This window comes from Nomascus leucogenys, chromosome 1a, assembly GCF_006542625.1.
Source record: "Nomascus leucogenys isolate Asia chromosome 1a, Asia_NLE_v1, whole genome shotgun sequence".
NCBI lineage: Eukaryota > Metazoa > Chordata > Mammalia > Primates > Hylobatidae > Nomascus > Nomascus leucogenys.
Window position 1 is genome coordinate 15,416,093 of NC_044381.1, and position 18,923 is coordinate 15,435,015.

Sequence of the window (18,923 nt, forward strand, 5' to 3'; positions counted from 1 at the left end):
TGGGCAGATCTGGGAGAATTTAAATAAATAAAACTGACAGGACTTAGTGATCAATTGGGAGCAAAGGGCAGACTAGGATGGCTCCCAAGTTTCACACTGAAGGTCTAGGTGAAGGGTGGAACCATTCTCCAAGACAGGAAACAAAGGCCAAGTTACAAGTGTGTTAAGTGTGCTGGTTACCACAGCAACAGCAGACTATTAAATACTGAGAATGTAAAAAATACATCAAAATTATTACATTTCTTTTCTCTTTATACATTTGTGGCGGGGGCAGGGAACCTGTATTTCCTCCCAGGGTCAACTTCTCTATGGTCCATAATTGTTAGATTGTCAAATGAACTTTGTTTCTACTCTTAACTTTTTAAGCTAATTTAAAGTGGGCTCCTTGGCTGCACCTTTGCTTTTTAGAGACTAAACACAGAATTACAAAGTTAAAGTCTCGGTATAGTGGCTCATGCCTATAATCCCAGCACTTTGGGAGGCCGAGGTGGGAGGATCACTTGAGGTCAGCACTTCAAGACGAGCCTGGCAAACATGGGAAAACCCTGTCTCCACTAAAAATACAAAAATAAGCTGGGTGTGGTGGTGTGTGCCTGTAATCACAACTACTTAGGAGGTTAAGGCACGAGAATCGTTTCAACCCAAGAGGCAGAGGTTGCAGTGAGCAGAGATTGCACCACTGCACTCCAGCCTGGGTGGCAGGGCGAGACTTCATCTCAAAAAAACAAAAAGCAAAGTTAAAGAGCTGCTACCCCAATGGCAAATAAATGAATTATTTCAGAAAAAAACTCAAACAGAATTAAATGTGGTACAACAAAACCTTTTTGAAACGTGGCCAAAAACAATAATGCTGCTAAGTCTATGACTTCGGAGTGGCTTCCTAATGTTTCAGCAAAATAGTAGTTTCTGTCAGTAACGTTAGTAGGTTATAGCACAGGCCAATCACCTATGAGTCAAATCCCAGTCACTCACTGGCTTCAAATCAAGAAAAATCCTACTTTACATTTATCGTTATCAGAGCTAGACTGCAGACACAGCCTCTGAAATGAGATTCGTATTTCAGTACTAGATAAACACCACTACCACTGAGAAATCAAATCTCATCTATGTGGTAATAAAAGTAATGCTGGGCCGGGCATGGTGGCTCATGCCTGTAATCCCAGCACTTTGGGAGGCCAAGGTGGGCAGATCATCTGAGGTCAGGAGTTTGAGGCTGGCCTGGCCAACATGTTAAAACCCCGTCTCTACCAAAAATACAAAAATCAGCCAGGCATAGTGGCGCCCGCCTGTAATCCCAGCTACTCGGAAAGCTGAGGCACGAGAATCACTTGAAGCTTGAACCCAGGAGGCAGAAGCTGCAGTGAGCAGAGATCATGGTGTCACTGCATTCCAGTCTGGGTGCCAGAGTAAGGCCCTGTCTCAAAAACAAAACAAAACAAAAGTAACGTTGGGCCTAAACATTCAAAAAATTGGAACAACAAAACAATTTCAAAGTTTCAAAACTATAAAATGTCATTAAATATTTTTAATATTGCTACGCCTGAAAGAATACAATCAACAATTTACAGGCTAAGTTTTCAAACACACCAAATTCTTTTTTCCACAGTGCCAAGAGAAAATGCTTATTAGATGAATATATGAAATTTTAAACTTATTAATTACAGCCAAATGAATTTAGAAAGCAGAGTTACAGCTGTAAATGTATTTATAAAACTTTTTGACTTCTGGTATCATTCTACTCTGAAAACTGGTCAAGTGGCAGTTAAATAATTATCCATAAAAATCAAGCTCTCATTGCCAATTAGGAATTCAATTTTTTAAATATCCCACAGATATTCAGCTGATTATCAACAGATTAAAAAAATTAATCTTCTACAGATGTTAAAAGAGAAATTATGACAGTCTCTTATTCACTTTCCTAGCTTTAGTTTCTTTTCAAGCTTCAGTTTGACCATCTGTAAAATGGAGATAAAAATGTCAACTTACACAGTTGCTGTCACGCTTAAATGAGAAATTGCCTGGCAAAGCAGCACCTCCAAAATGCTAACTTTACAGGGGAGTGAAGGAGAGAGGAGAGGAAGGGAAAGTGAAAGATAAGTTTTACTTCTAGTTTTACAAACTCCAAAATGAAACAGCGTTTCTAGGTCCCCATCATTAAAAGTAATGAAACAGTTTAACAATACCCCAGGGGCCTGCTCTTGCCTGTAATCATAACAGGTTGGGAGGTGAATGGGGGTAGGATTGCTTGAGCTAAGGAGATCCAGGGCAGCCTGGGCAACATACCCAGACCTAGTCTGTAGTTAAAAAACAAACAAATGGGGGCCAGGCACAGTGGCTCATGCCTGTAATCCCAGCACTTTGGGAGGGGAGGGCGAGTGGATCACCTGAGGTCAGGAGTTCGAGACCAAACTGGCCAACATCGTGAAACCCCATCTCTACTAAAAATACAAAAATTACCCAGGCGTGATGGTGGGTGCCTGTAATCCTAGCTACTCAGGAGGCTGAGACAGGAGAATTGCTTGAACCCGGGAGGCAGAGGTTGCAGGGAGCCGAGATCACCCTACTGCACTCCAGCCTGGGTGACAGAGCGAGACTCTATCTCAAAAACAACAACAACAACAAACGAACAAACAGAAAACCAGCCGGGTGTGGTGGCACATGCCTGTAGTCCCAGCTTATTGGGAGGATGAAGTGGGAGGATTGCTTAAGCCAGGGAGGCGGAGAACAAGGCTGCAGTGAGCTGTGACTGCACTGCACTCCAGCCTGGGCAACAGAGTGAGATCCTGTCTCAAACAAAAAACAAAACAAACACAACAACAACAAAAAATGCCCCGTTATCTACTTTTCTAAAGTCTGTGAACTAGTTAAAAAAAAAAAAACAACTTCAAATATTACAGCCCTTCAGCTAGTACCATACTAGCTGAAGTTGTATTTCTACATGTTGGCTAGGGGGCTCTTTAAGCAGAAAACCAAAAATAGAGATTTGATCTAAAATAGAATGAATGAACTGAAGCCCCTAAACTAAATCACATCCAAGTAAAAGCAGGACTGGTGAGCAAAGGAATAGTGTGTGAAAGAAAATCAGTACTTGATTTCAGAAGCTAATAAAGAATGTAAAATACAAGCAGGGATTCTGAATCAATTGCTGAGTTTTCCAGGAAGACTTTGTAAAAATGTGGGTGGACAAAGTGTCAAAGCATAACATACTTGCACCATCAATGGTTTCAAGAATCCACTCTGTAGACTAAGTCTTTAAATTACATTCTGGGCAAAACTGAACATAAGCTGTTACCCTTCTCATAAATTTGTTTTTGTGTGCACCAGTCTCATGAGTGAAAAATAAATGTAAATGACTGTATTAGTACTACACTGCAGTATTAATACTGTTAACACTTTCCTAGTAGTATTACTACTAGTAGTATTAGTACTGCTAATACAGGCATTTACCTTTATTTTTCCCTGCTTGCATTAACTTGCTTTAACTTTAGAGAAAGTAGATAACTGGGGCACTGTTTTTTGGGTATGTTTGTCTGAGACAGGGTCTCACTATGGGTTGTCCAGGCTGGAGTGCTGCAGTCACAGCTCACTGCAGCCTCGGTCTCCATTCTCCCCAGCTCAAGCTCACTTCATTAGAATCTTCTAACAAAAAGTAAAAATAGCTTGGGAGGTGTGGGGTGATATGAATTAAAGGCCACCAAATATTGTTTCAGTCAGTACAAAATGTCTCTGTGGGAATTTTCATCAGGGAGATAGGAGTGGGAAAAGGGACTGGAAGGGCAAGATTAAATGTAGGATAGAGACAGGGATTAAAAAAGGTAACTTTTGTTGCAAAATCAGCACGAGGAAAAAACCTTCAGATACAGTAAAAGCCAGAAATGAAGAGGCCCAGGCATTTCCTGGGTATGAATCAAGCATGTTCTTCCAAGAAGGAAGGGAAGCCTGCTACTTACCTTCTAGTACCCACCGCACCAAGAGAGATTGGTGGGGGGTTGGGGGTAGAAGACTAAATTAGATTTCCTTCACACCAGGCTTTACCAAAGCAGGCATGATTTAAGAACACTAACACCATAAGAGGAATCTCTCCTCACCTGCTTGCTGAAGCTGAAAATTCTGCAGTAAGTGAAAAAGTTCTTCATTCTGTAATTACAGATAAAAAGCTTAAAGTCAGAAGCCTGGTTGACATCACACTTGAGCATTTTATGTTAGAATTAAAATAAAATTCATCAGTGAATGGTAAAATACCAATTTTACCCAACCTGCCTTTTTGTAGAAGGAGCAACACATAGGTTAAGAGAGTCTCTGAAATGGGGAAGAAGGTTAATCTACCCTGAGAGAAAGAGCGCAGAGGAAAAAGCAGCTTGAAAGGCAGAAGGCAAACTTCAAAAATGTCACAATTTTGCCCAGGTTAGATCTACAGAGCGAAACAAACAGATAAAGTACCATCATACGAAGGTATCTTTGTTCAGGGAGCTATCAATGAGCACAGTGATGATTCACATGTCTATGAAAATGTGCTTTTTAAACTAGTCTGACTTGACTTATCAAGAATTCTTAACAAATCACTTTCAACAGTAAAAACTGTTTTACAATTTCACCTGTATTTTTACCTTTAATAAGTTATTTAAGCACTGATTATTCTACTAGATGCTAAACTGCCTATTATATCTAATGCATGTGAAAAGTTGAATCTGAGCCCTAATGTTTTACTAAAACAACATAAAAAGGTTACATTCCTTAATATGAAAGTAAAACTGAATTTAGGGAACAAGCTCTTGGCAATAAAAACAGCCTTTCCTCTGCCTTCCCTCTTTTGCCTGGTAGTATTGATACTGCCACTGTGTCGCCTCCTATGCTAAAAAAGTTTTCATTGAGTCACATTCAATTACAATTCCAGAAAAACAGCTCCATGGAGACATTACTCAACTTCTCAAGCAGTTTCTTTACTAAACCACTATATAGTAAGACTAGCAGGAGGACAAACAGTTTGCTCCTTTATTGACCTTCTCACTCCTCTCCTCTCAATCCCAAGAGGTTTTCGGGAAAATGGCTTATGGGATGGCAGCAGTTTGCACTTGTTACTACTCACTATAAAAGGTCCCTGGATTGTAACTGCAGAGACCATTTGAGTTATGGTCTCTTTCAAGCTATATGTGGGTCACATTTTATAAAACCATTATTTTATTCATGCGCTTTTCCACAGGTTCTGAATCAGTCACTATGAATTAAAGAAATGAGACAGTAGGCAAATAAGAAGTACACGTTATCATTCATTGATTCTTGTCTCAGAACTTCCTGTTAAGCTGATTATGTGTCTGCATTTTTAAATGCTTAGATTTCTCTTATTAAACAAAGTACTTCATAGGCAAAAGTGACACGGTCCTCATCATTTTCTTTAAATGATGCTCTATTTCATTTATTCCAACTACAGCTTCTCAAGTATGTTAACACAAATCTCAATAGTGTGAAAGGATCTAATAGAATTGTTTCCATCAAAAATGATGAATTCTGGAAGAGTACTACACCAAAACAATTATGGAATTATACATTTTAACTTATATTTTGATGTAATTTTACTAATACTTCGTATATGTTTTTAATGTACCTTCAAACCACGTTAAAGGGTCTTATATTATTTAAAAACATAACATTTTCCAAGTAAGCATGGAAAAGCTAAAATAAGCCTTAAATAATTTAGTCTGACTCTCTGATGGTATAGAGAAAATAACATGGGCCATTGCCCTACCCGTGACCCCACAGCTGGATAGTGACAGAAATGGGACTAGAACCTAGTTTTTCTTTCCACGACACCAAATCTCATTTGGCTCTTTCTTTCCAATTGATTCCTCACCTCAATTCTTCAAATATCTTTTTGCTTTTAAGAGATGGCACAACTAAAGAAAAACAGAGCATCTGTCTGAATTTTATCTTTAAAATAAGTAAAATCTAAAGAGTTGGAAGAATTTAATATTACACCAAAAGCCTTTTAATCCAGGAATGGCGCATACTAAGCAGTCATCAAATTGTGACTGTTATTAATATTATTCTTACCACAAGCAAAGCAGTGAATTTTTAAAAGTGCATATATTAGCATAGTAGGCTGAGCACCTATTTAACACATCTTTTAAACTTGCACTTAATTATCCTTAGTCACCTTTGGACTGTAACTTTACAATATAATTTATGACCCGCCCACAATGACCTTGATTTTTTTTCTCTTGTACTTTTAGAGACTGCTATATTGCAATATTTTAAAGTAATAATTAGTCATGTCCTCTCAGCCCTGGTGATACAGACATCCACCCTGACTCTCAAGGGATCTTAAAATGTGACCCACATATAGCTTGAAAAAGACCATAACTTAAATGGACTCTGCAGTTACAATCCAGCGACCTGTTACAGTGAACAGTAACAAGTGCAAACTGCTGCCATCCATAAGCCATCTTCCCGAAAACCTCTTCGGATCGAGAAGAGAGGAGTGAGAAGGTCAATAAAGGAGCAAACTGTTTGTCCTCTCTGCAGCTTCACACCAGAAGTCTGGAATGAATGAAAAGCTCTGGAATACCACAGAGAAACCCGGGATCCCACTGCAGGTCTCCAGACGGGGGTGCGGAGAGAGAAACTGTAGTTTACAAGCGAGAAACTCAGGATACAGATTTAAAATAAATAAATAAATAAATAAATAAATAAATAAATAAATAACTAGCCAACATCGTCTCGACTAGAGCAGGAACCCCCCACCCCCAGTTGAGGGAGGGGCACTTAGCAGGTAGCTGTAGCTCTAGCAGAAGACGCTCTGAGAAAGGCCAGGCCTGGGGCGGGGAGGCACCGAGAAGCCCCGGGGTTGCAAGCAGAGCAGGTGCAGGGGGCGTGCAGGCACAGGTGAGGGCGGCCCGGCGCGGAGGGGCGGCGGGCGGGCCCGACAGGGCGGAGCGGGGGCCGGGGATGGGGGTGTGGATGGGGGTAGGGGCTACCGCTTCGCCCCCGCGCCTGCACACTCACCGTCGCCGCTGGCTCGCCTCTCGCCGCCGCCGCTCTCGCGACCGCCAGCAGCTCTTTCCCCTCCTCCTGCCGCTCCACCTCCGCCTCCTCCGGCGCCGCCGCCCAGGCCGGGCCGCTCTCCCCTTCCGCTTCCGGGAGCCTGAGGGCCTGGACCGGCCGAGTGGGTGTCCGCATGCCCGCGCGCCCGCGTGGGGAGGGACGACTGCCGCCGTTGCCGTCTCGCTTAGCTCCCGGGAGCCGCGATGGGAGCCGCTGAGGGCCGAAACTCCTGCAATCGCGCCGCGGCCCCAGAGCCGCGGACCCAGTCGGACCACACTCTGCTGAGCGCTTGCACCTGGCGTGCCTGGGCGCCTCTGCCCCTCCCCAGCCCTACTTGAGCCGTCCTTCTCATTGCCCCCATATCCTCACTGCTCACCTCTCCCGAGAGACAGGATGGGGGCCTTAGCTTAAAAGATTGCATGTATCCTGCTTTCTTCAGGGGATGTGGCCAGCAGGCCTCTCTCCCCGCAGGTGTTCTGGATGTCCCTTGGTACCTTGCTTCAAAGCGCGGTCTGCAGCATCAGCATCCTCTGGGAACTCACAATCTTAGAAATGCACAATTTCAGGCCTGCTGAATCAGTACCTGCACTTCAGCAAGATCACCAGGTGACTCCTAGGGGTGCACCGTAAAGATGGAAAAGCATTCTCGTCCACTTCAGACCCTCCATTGGGTTGCCTCAGACATCCCAGGATATTTCCTGTTCCCGTCCTCAACCTAAATCCACACCCAAACAATCTTTTCTTATATTTTGGGAGACCTCCTAAAGTTGCCTGCTTTCCCATCCCTGCAAAAGCCGACAACTTTTGGACTCAGCGATGCAAGTAATCCACCTCTCAGTCTAACTTGGTATCTTCACCGAACACCAGAGATCTACTAACTTTCCCACCTCACTCCGGCTGAACAGTATTTGGGGAAGGTTAAACCGTTTGCAGTAATGTGGAGCTAGATCTTTGTGCCCACGTGCCACCGGAGGAGATAGTGTGTTGGTGGAAGAAATATTACCTGTTGTATAAAATCTGTACTCCTTATAAGATGTGCTTAAAAGTCCTCCACAGACACATCCCTACCTACCTCTCCAGTCTTAGCTCCAACTAATTTGGTTCATTTCCCCATTCTAGAATGCCCTGCTCTCTGATGCTCTCAACCCTATCCAGATTTGAGAGTGGAAATCTTGCCAACCCAGAGTTCTCTCACCACTGCGCTTATATAGCACACATTGTTGCTTGTTTGGGGCCTCATATTACCTTGTATTGCTAAGGATTTGTAAACATGTTATGTCCTGGTTTCTGAACTAATTACAAACACCTTGTGACTTTAAAAACTTTGGTCAGTGGTTATCAAAGTGGGATCCCTAGACCAGCAGCATCAGCATCACCTAGCAACTTGTGAGAAATCCATATTCTCTTGCCCCACCCCAAATCTACTGTAGTAGAAACTGTTTAGGTGTACCCAGCAATCCGTGATGTAACAAGCCTTTTAGGTGATCCTAATACACACTCAAGTTTTAGAATTACTGACCTAGATTACTAGATATACCCAAAAGAACCCAGTGGTAGGAATTGATTTACCCATAAACAGGTTTTATTGCCTTTCAGGTTAACAAATACACTCCCCCATATATGCATAGCGAGGTTGAAAGACTAGTCACAATTGCTTTTGATAGAATTACCTTTATTTTTCATAAATCATTTGATGTACTAGGATTTTTGTAACTTTCTTTGTTTGAAAACAGGGAGATATTACATATAAAGAGACACTTTGAAGGAAGAGGAAATGTGGAATACCCCCACCGGAATCCATCTACCTGATTGCATATTAAATGTGAATCCCCCCTACCTGAATCCAGCTACCTGATTGCATATTAAATATGAATCCCCCCCCACCCGAATCCAGCTACCTGGTTGCATATTAAGTGTGGAATCCCCCCTACCCGAATCCAGCTACCTGATTGCATATTAAATGTGAATCCTCCCCCCACCCGAATCTAGCTACCTGACTGCATATTAAATGTGGAATCCCACCTACCTGAATCCAGCTACCCAATTGCATATTAAAAGTAGAATCCCCTCCACCTGAATCCAGCTACCTGAATTGCGTATTATTTTGCTTTCTCTTCAGATAGCCCTGTGAGAGGGAATGATTTATGACAAGTGATCTCAAAACTGCCAAAATAAGAATTAGTTGACAGGTCTGTGATTGCACATGACAATTGGAAGTGCATGGGTTTTTCAGTCCCTTTTTAAAATAAGTTAACCTGTCTTTTATCAGCCAAATCAATTCCACAGAGAATTTTTAAGCAAGGGAATAGGAGAGAAGAGGCAGGAGAAACATCCTCAAAAACATGAACCTTTTTAGCATGGGCATTTCGTAAGTATAATCAAAGGCCTGCCTATCCCTTACACTGAAGGTCAAGTCATCTGGTTCTATCATTCATGCTAAGCATTGGTTATGTTGTATTGCAACCTATATATTCAGGCACCTGGGTAACAATAAGGGAGTGAGGGAGATGTGGCATCAGGTAATCTTTTGAAGAGATTTTCTATTGACTGGGTATATTATGGAAAGACGATATAGATCATACCATATTTTTTCCCTCCAGAATTCTAATCTACTTCATGGGGCCTGGGAAAAACTGAAATGCAATTATTAATCAAACTAATATTTATCTGGAAGTAGAAAAAGTAGACAAGGACAAGTAGCATTGCTGCCACTGCCAACCGAGCTTCTAACAAAGTCACAGTCAGGGCATTTCAGAGGGTAAACACAGCCAACTCCTGTGCTTCTGTGCCGTGACTAGGGAGGATCTGGATTTTAGTGCAATTTCCAAAAGTCAGTGCAGTCCAGAGTTTAATCAGTACTGGCTAATAGCCCTTGGCAGCTTTGGATGGATGGCATTCTCCACCTGCCCAGCTGGGTACCATGCCTTAAGCACCCATATTTGATGCACATTCATGATTTCTTGGTTGCCTATAGTTGTCTCTCCCATCTGTTTGAGTGGCAGAGTGCCTGTGCCATAACAATCTAATATTCTAAAAGTTGTTCTTAACCTCTTTTCTCTTTTGGGTTACACATCTCTTTGAGTATCTGATGAAAGTTGTGGACCCCAGCAAAGTACACACATACACAAATACACACACATATATATATAGAGGAACATATATGTGTGTGTATATATATATGAAGTTTCACAAGTTGCCCCACCTTCCTATGCCTCCAAAGGATCACAGCGAAGCCAGGAACTTCAGGCTAAGAAATATCCCTAGAATGTAGGGAGTAGGTAAAATAAACTTTTTTTCCCCAAATATCAAGGAAAACTGAAAAACAAACATACAAAAACCACTGTGTGCTTAGGAGAAAAAAACAGTAGCAATGCTAAACAGAGTTACAAGGAAAGTTTTATGGAAGTGCTAATGAAGAAACTAGTAATTTCAATGCGATGGTTCAAGGGTGGCTTCTTGGAGAATGGTTCTTGTATCAGGCAAGTGAGAATAGGATTTTGATTGGGGGAAGGAGGGAAAGAAATTTCAGGAGAGAGGAAAGTGTAAGCAAAAACATAGAGAAATGAAAGTGCAAGAATCCCTCTGGTGTGGCTCAAAGGTAGGATACATGGAAAGAGAGAGGGCTGGAAAGGTGGAACAGATGTCAAGCATGGTGAGCCTCAGAAACAATGCTATTTCCAATGAAGAGCCCTTAGGCTTTTGGTGAAAGGTGATGATCTGCTCCAAGCTGGAAAAGACTATTAGTGAGGGCAGTGGTATTATCAAAAGGCAGAGTAGTGGGGCATTTGGAAAGGTTCTAAATATTCTACATTGGAACCTGTTAGGCCACATTGCTTTGCCTCAACTTTGGATTGTTTGATGTTGGCTCTTGAAGTTTCTATTCAATTAAACCATGATGAACCTAAGATTCTTACACTTGGTTAAGTGCTAGTGGGGAAATGCATCCTAGTGAATGTTCTGATGAGTTGAGTCTAGGATGCTGAAAGAGTTAAAATCTCTTTTGGATTAAAAGAGTGAGAATCAATTTGGACTGAAAAAGAGATAAGAAGCCCTGCCACTAGTCAGACAGGGAGGACAGACACAGATAAAGCCAGCTGCAAAATTAGCAGGAAACACTTTCTGCCAAAGTCATGCAGCAGTTATAAAGTACCATAATGATCCCCTCTTTAGGTGATTGCTGACTTCGTACCAGTGATGCCCCCGACTGCTGGCTATTTTCATTTATTACTAGAGATACCCAATTGCTCAGCCATCATCCCCTCATGACAGCATCCAATCCTGGCTAAATCTCTCTTTTCCTAATCCCACCTCAAAACAACCAATCCAAAGTGGATCCCTGCTTCCCCTAGATGCTCTTCAAAATTCTTCAATGGAAGTTCAATTTACAAAAGATGCCTCCTTCCTCCCTCTTGCCTAGGAGTGACATCTCTCCATGCAAGGCAATAAATGTGAGTTTGTCAGGCTACAGGTGTAATCCTCTAGGTTTTAACAACTCATTTGATCATGAAAGTTTTCCATTCCCCAGGACTCAAAGTCAAGAAAGAGTCTCCCTTTCTGTGTCAATAGCACAATAAAGTAGCTTCCATTTCAAGTAATAAGGCTCATAAGTTCACACAGGGACTCTTCCAATATGGGAGGAAGCAATGTTTTGAATAGGTCATCCTTATCCCTCATCTTTTGAAGAAATGTGGATTGATGTAGAAAGCAGAGGAAACAAGTGCTTTCTAAAAAAAATTGTGAGTAGAGTCTATTTACAACAGCTTAATTTAAGTAAATAGAATTAACAGAGTCCCAAGATAATAGGGAAGTAAAATGGGTCCAGAAAAATGATTTAAAAAGTTCCTTCCCTATCAAAATGTAAATAACATATTAAAAGTAGGACAATTTTGATGGCGCCAACTTCTTTGCATGAAGGACGGAGATTGAGTGAGATTTTTGTTGAAAGGGTTCATTATAAAGAAAATAGCAAAAAGGAAACAAATGTCCTAGCAATAGATAAATAAAGTGGGTGTCTATGGCTGAACTAGGGAAGCAAGTTCAAGGTTGCAATATGGCTTCAGGGAATCTCTGCCAGCAGGAACAATGGAAAATGTAAGAGTGGATTTGGTCACCAAGAAATGGAATGTAGTAGAAGGGGAGAAACAACCACAGTACCTTTAAGGATCAGATAGAGAAAGAAATGATTCAAGAATCTCCTATGTTTCAATTACTTCCAAGTCAACATATCCAGCCCTGCACTCTATTGGGCTCCAGAGCCATAAATTCTAGAAGCCCCACTATACACTTGTTATGATGGCTCAAATGGGTGCAAAGTCTGTAGGACCAGTCATGAAAAATAAGAGAGTACTGTTCTTACACATGTCAGGTTAAGGTTCTCTGTCTCCCTTCCTCTGAGAGACTACTTCTTGTTTGTTTGCAAGGAAAATAAAAAATATCTACTAATCTCTTGGATAGTGCCCCTTTTATTTTTAATCTCTTTGCCCCTCATATATATATATATATATATGTCTTCATTAATAACTTAGCGAGAAAGTTGTCACTTTGTACCCCAGATGAAGCAAAGGAAGTTGTAAATGGTTTTATCACTGGTCCACAATTTCTGCCACAGGAAGAGTAAACGATTTAAAAAAAAAATCAGAAGTTTCTGCCTTGACTGGGAAGTTATCAGGGACATCTCTGCAGAGATTTGGCTATAAGAACAAAGGTCATACATCTATCCTTGTTCACTCCCATACATGAAGGGAGAAATGACAAATTGGGGGTCTGGGGCACTTTGCATGCATTCTTTAAAGGATCAGATATAGTTTTGTTTGTTTGTTTGTTTGTTTTTGAGATGGAGTCTCTGTTGCCCAGGCTGGAGTGCAGTGGCATGATCTCAGCTCACTGCAACCTCCATCTACCAGGTTCAAGTGATTCTCCTGCCTCAGCTTCCCGAATAGCTGGGACTACAGGCGTGCACCACCACGCCTGGCTAATTTTTGTATTTTCTGTAGAGACAGGGTTTCACCATGTTGGCCAGGCTGGTCTTGAACTCCTGACCTCAGGTGATCCACCTGCCTCGGCCTCCCAAAATGCTGGGATTATAGGCATGAGCCACCATGCCCGGCCAGATATATAGTTTTAGGTTTGTGGTCTAGTCTTTGTTGCAGTTGTTCAGTTCTGTCAATGGATTGCCAAGTAGCCATAGACAATATGTAAATGAACGGACATGGCCAGGCAGCAATAACATTTTATTTACAAAAACGAGCAGCAGCCCATATTTGGTCCCCATGAATCAGAGTTTGTGAATTCCTGCTTTGTGAATAATTGGAAACTCTTCACCTCAGAATGGAGAAGGATATAGTGGAGGGAGACTGCCTGGTTTTGTTCCCTGACTCTAACACTACTAAGTATGTGTTACTTAATTACTGATGCCTTCGTTTCCTCATCTGTAAAAAATGGATAATAATAGTCAGCATATTAGATTGTATGAAGATCAAAGGAATCAATATATGTCAAGCACTTAGACCTGAATCTGGCATGAGAAATGACTCAGTAACTGTTATGACAATTACCTTCAGGTGGAAGGCTGAAGCCAGTGGTGGGTAACATCTAAATATGATTTGCACATTGCTTTGGATAAGAAATGAGAGTATATATAAAGGCCTTTCACTGGCTTTTATCTCTTGCTGTCCCACAAATTTTTACCTCATTGGCATTTTAAAAATCAAAAGAGCCCTATTCCAAAGCAAAGAGAAAATCCCAGTTATGTCAGGTCCCAGAAGAATGTTTCCACAAACCTTCAGACTCAACGTGTTCAAAAACAAATCTTTCATTACCACCCCAGCTCCATTTCTCCCCCTAGTATTGCAATTTCAGAAACATCTGTTGTTGAAGCTTAAAAACTAAGAACATCTGTCTCCTCCCTCTCAATCCATTCACACCCAGTCACCAAACTCTACCAATTTCACTTCCACAAGATCCTTCGAAGCCATTCATTTCTTTGCATTCCTACAGCACTGAGTTCAGGTTGTCATTATTTTTCACCTATACTACAGCAGTAGTCATCCTATCTCTAATCTTGCCCCCACCCCATCCATTTTGCACAATATCACTCATGAACTCTTCCATAAAAGCAAACCTAACCACTCTCATCACTCTGCCCATGTCTTTATTGTAAAATGAAACCTTAGCATGGCATAAAAGTTCCTTAATGATCTGACCTCTTCAGTCTCATCTCTGCTGCCATCTCTCAACTCCTTCCTCTGCTTTTCCTTCCAGTGTATGTTACAGTAGCACTAAACTGCTTGGTGGCCCATCATTTTCCCTGCCCTCTCAGCTGCTAACTCTGTACTCCTCTTTCAGATCTCTGGTAGTCTCTTACTGCTGAACAACCAGATTAACTTAGGCACCTTCTATTGGGCTTCCACAGGATTCTCTTGACTCATCTATCACAGATCTTACCATGCTGTAATGATCTGTTTGCTTATAAATATTCCCCAGAAGACAGTGAGCTCCATGAAAGAACATATCCAGTCTTATTTGTGTTTGTCTTTCCGTTGCTTCCCACAATGCTATATCCATTATAGGTGTTCAGTAGTTTGGTTGAATTAATTCACAATGAAACCAAAAAGTACAAAGGAAGAATGAGAGTGATTGGCAGGCCCTTGGAGGAGGGATCTATATCTGGTCTTTGATACCAAAGGGTTTGCAAAAGTCCAGGGAGGGGAAGGAATTGGTGGAGGACAGGCAGGGATCTGAAAGTCTGAAGAAAGGTTGAACATAAGGCATGAGGAAAGACCATTAGATTTAGTGACCAGGATTTTCCTGGAAAACTCAAGAGTAGATTTTTAATAACTAGATAATTAAAATGAGAAGAGACACTATTTAGAAATAGAGACAGTAGGCATACCTGGTTTTGAAATGAGTTAATGGATTGTCTGCTGTTTTTGTTTTAGGATGAGGAAGCATGAGTTATCTCTAAGATCAGATCATAAAAAGAGAAGAAAGACAAGTTAGAATTAAGAGTTAAAGTATGGGGCAAGAGAACCAGTAGAATCAAGAGTCCAAATAAGAGGATTCTCTTTGCTAGGAGAATATCTACTTAATCTTCAAAGTCAAGCAAAAGAAGAGCCAGAGAGTACCCAAGTGGGAGATTTTGAAAGAGTGAAGAGGAAAGCTGGGAGCTTAAATTTAATGGCTACCCTCAGCTACATGTGGACATAGAATGGGAAGCGCTGAGCTCTCAGAAAGTGAAAGGAAAATGGAGAGTGCTGAGCTCTGAGAAAGGAGATGAAAAGGCAGAAGGAGACAGTACTTCTTCACTTTGCTCAGGTGAAGAGAATGTTGAATGCAGAAATGAATCTCCAAGTCCTTCAAGGAAAATCCTGGTACCAAAAGTAATAAAAAAAAATACTTTCTGTTATATCTTATGGCTCCAAAACACTTTATGGAATTAACTTTTGTTGGTTTACAAGTATACTATAATAATTCAACAGACCTGCTTTGAGTTCATTGTACCTACACCTAATAAATGGGAAAATTTAGGCCACCTGGAATTTCACCTTTTGACACATTGCGGGAAGCCTCAGCCTTAGCTGATAAAAATATGGTTCACATGGATGCAACAGCAAATAGAGCTGCATGAGAAAATCCCATAGGCAATACGGGCTCAAAGTGTGGTGATGAATAGCCTGGGGCAAGCAAACACTATCCAAGAATTCAGTGGAATCAATGGTAAAGGATTGACCAACTACTTAGACGACACTGACCACATGTGGGATTTATTAACTACCTATGCTGCTTCAGATAGCAAGACCTACCAAACTCACACATATGTACATATTCTTTGTCAAGGAGTAAGTTTCACTACAACTGCATTACAAAAACGAAAAGTCACTTCCAAACTCATATCTGCTCTAGCAGGCAACCTTCTTACTAACTCCTCCATCTTGTTTCCCACTTTTTGCTGTTTGGGAAGAACCTGGAGATAAAACTCGACAAAACCACATAGGCAAATGACGACATGGGGTCAACCTCAGGTTTAGAAAACCCTGCCCCCAGAAATCATCCCCAGGCCTGGATTTGTGAAAGCCAGCATTCTGAGAGACTCTTTCCTGAAACCATCTGATCACAGTTGTACTGTCATTTATTAATTACCACGGGAACCACCAGCTGTCATCATGAAATCTTTTATAGGCACGCTGTAAATATTAAAAGAGCATATTAAAGTTATACTGTATGCAGCAGCCGCTGATGCTATTTTATGAAGACAATATTAGAGAGCATGCAGAATTATCACACTACAACGCCCATGATCTCTATTTCTTACAGCTGCCCTGGAGCCTGAGGCTGGGCCACAGTTTTAACTCTTTAATCACAGAGGGGAGTAATTTGACTGATCATTTACACCGAAGCAAACTTTATCACTTAAACCAGGGTATAGAGTTAATTATATAGATGCCTTTTTGTACATTCACCAGTCAACTTTTTATTATGAAAATGAGAGCAGGAGGGTTTTCTTTGAAGTTTCCTAGGGCAGGAAAGAGTGTTTCCCCTGTCTTATAGTTGAAATTAGTGTGTAGGAGTGGCTCCTAGGAGCCACATGACCTGTGTTGGTTTAGACTGTGTGTCAAGTGCAGTGGCCATTCTGGCAAGATAGGACATTTGTCTGATGAACTTTGTGAAGTCAACCCAGAGCTAACTTGAGGCTTATTTGGGTTGTCTCATAAGACCTGCTGCTTGCTCCCCGAAAATCTTCCCCATTGGTCCGTCATAATGTCTGAAACTTGTCCCACTGTACTTGAGAGAGAGACAACTAGGTCCAGAATCTTCTGTTAAAATGCAAAATATAGATTATAGTTTGGAAATACTGTTAATTATCTTAAGAGTGATTATAGTATTCTTATTGTATAGGAGAGTATTCTTATTCTTAGGAGATGCATGCTGGAGTATTAAAGTGGAAGTGTCAGCCAGGCGCAGTGGCTCACGCCTGTAATCCCAGCACTTTGGGAGGCTGAGGCAGGCGGATCATGAGGTCAGGAGTTCAAAAACAGCCTGGTCAACATAGTGAAACCCCCGTCTCTACTAAAAAAATACAAAAAATTAGCTGGGCATGGTGGCAGATGCCTGTAATCCCAGCTACTCAGGAGGCTGAGGCAGGAGAATCGCTTGAACCCAGGAGGCAGAGGTTGCAGTGAGCCAAGATCGCACCATTGCCCTCTAGCCCAGGTGACAGTGCAAGACTCTGTCTCAAAAAAAAAAAAAAAAAGTGGAAGTGTCTTGATATTTGAAATTTACTTTCACATGTTCAAACAATACAGAAATATGTAGTGAATACACATATACACTCATTCATACAAGTTGAGATATAAAGCAAATATGACAAAATGCCAACAAATTGTTGAATTAAGCTACAATATATAGAAGTCTTTTTGGTACTTTTTTTCAGTTTTGTTTTAAAATCTTCATGATTAAAAAGTGAAAAAAACTCAGATATCTGAGCATACCGCCAAACCCACTGAATCAGCATCCTTGGGTATGGAACCCAGAAAGAGGCATTGCCAGTAAGTGCCTGAAGTAAGTTTTAGGGCCAATAATAGTTGAAAATTATTGAATTATAATGCTAAATACTGATGGAAGAATAAGTGTAATGACTACATGATAAAAAGTGCAACTTAGAAGAAGGATGGAGCAAGATGGTAGAGTAGTACTCTCCAGTGATTGTCCCCCAACAGAGACATCAATTTGAACAACTACCCACATGCAAAAATACCTTCACAACGGCTAAGAAAAACAGATGAGAGATCACAGTGCTTGGTTGTAGCACAAAAATAAGAAAAGATACATTGAAGAGGGTAGAAAGGAGAGTTTTACATTACCTGTGTCACCCCTTCCCAACTCCAAGCAGCATAGCACAGAGACAGATACTGTCCACTTAGGGGAAAGAGAGGGAAGTGAACATAGGACATTCTCTTGGGCCACAACACTGGGCCCACCACTGTAAAATTCAGTACCAGGAAGACTCCCCCACAGTCTTTTACACAAGACCCTGCAGAATGAGTCTCAGCACCAGTCATGTCTATACTACCCCAGATTTCAGGCTTGCCTGGTGGACTCAATCTCTTTATCGCCATCAGGTCAACTTTAGTGGAACCCTCAGTGTCCTCAGGCTTCTGGTGTGCCTCAGCACTACACCAACCACAGCAGGCCCCAGGCTTCAGGCAAAGCTGAACCAGCCATAATGGGACCTGTGCTTCCGGCAGGCCAGAAGCCTGGGGTTTCCCAGTGCTATGCCAGCTGCATCGGTCCTGGGCTTCTGGTACACTGTAGCAGTGTGCCTGCTGCAAAACTTTCTCAGAAAAAGTCAGTTTGTGAAGACTGTAATAAGCACATATTTCTTCAAATGCAAAGACATCAACACATGAGTACAAGGAATAAGAATAATCAAGAAAAGGCTGGACGCAGTGGCTCACACCTGTAATCCCAACACTTTGGGAGGTCAAGGCAAGGGGATCAGCTGAGGTCAGGAGTTCGTGACCAGCCTGGCCAACATGGTAAAACCCTGTCTGCACTAAAAATACAAAAATTGGCTGGGTGTGGTGGCTGACATCTGTAATCACAGCTACTTGGGAGGCTGAGGCAGGAGAATCACTTGAACTGGGGAGGCGGAGCTTGCAATGAGCCAAGATCATGCCACTGAACTCCTGCCTGGATGACAAGAGCAAAACTCTGTCTCAAAAAATAATAATAATAAGCAGGAAAAAATGACATCATCAAATGAACAAAATAAAGGGTCAATGACTGACTCTAAAGAAATGGAAATGCATAAACTGCTGGACAAATAATTAAAAATAATCATTTTAAGGAAGCTCAGCAAACTTCAAGAAACACAGAATCAATGCAAT

The 18,923-nt window shown here is 41.6% G+C and overlaps 1 protein-coding gene across 11 annotated transcripts in view; it reads right to left on the minus strand.

The window, feature by feature from the left end:
- Positions 1-7,465, minus strand: part of ZDHHC21 (zinc finger DHHC-type containing 21) — a 78,525-nt gene extending 71,060 nt beyond the window's left edge. For 10 of the 11 annotated variants that reach the window (XR_004031024.1, XM_030816046.1, XM_030815990.1 and 7 more), the window contains exons 1-2: positions 7,000-7,464; positions 4,089-4,137 (exon numbers count right to left, since the gene is read on the minus strand). The gene's annotated coding sequence lies outside the window, so the exon portion shown is untranslated. Of the gene's footprint in view, positions 1-4,088; positions 4,138-6,999 lie in introns of all 11 variants that reach the window. The other variant, XM_030816108.1, reaches the window with a different exon arrangement.
- Positions 7,466-18,923: the final 11,458 nt, after the last annotated feature.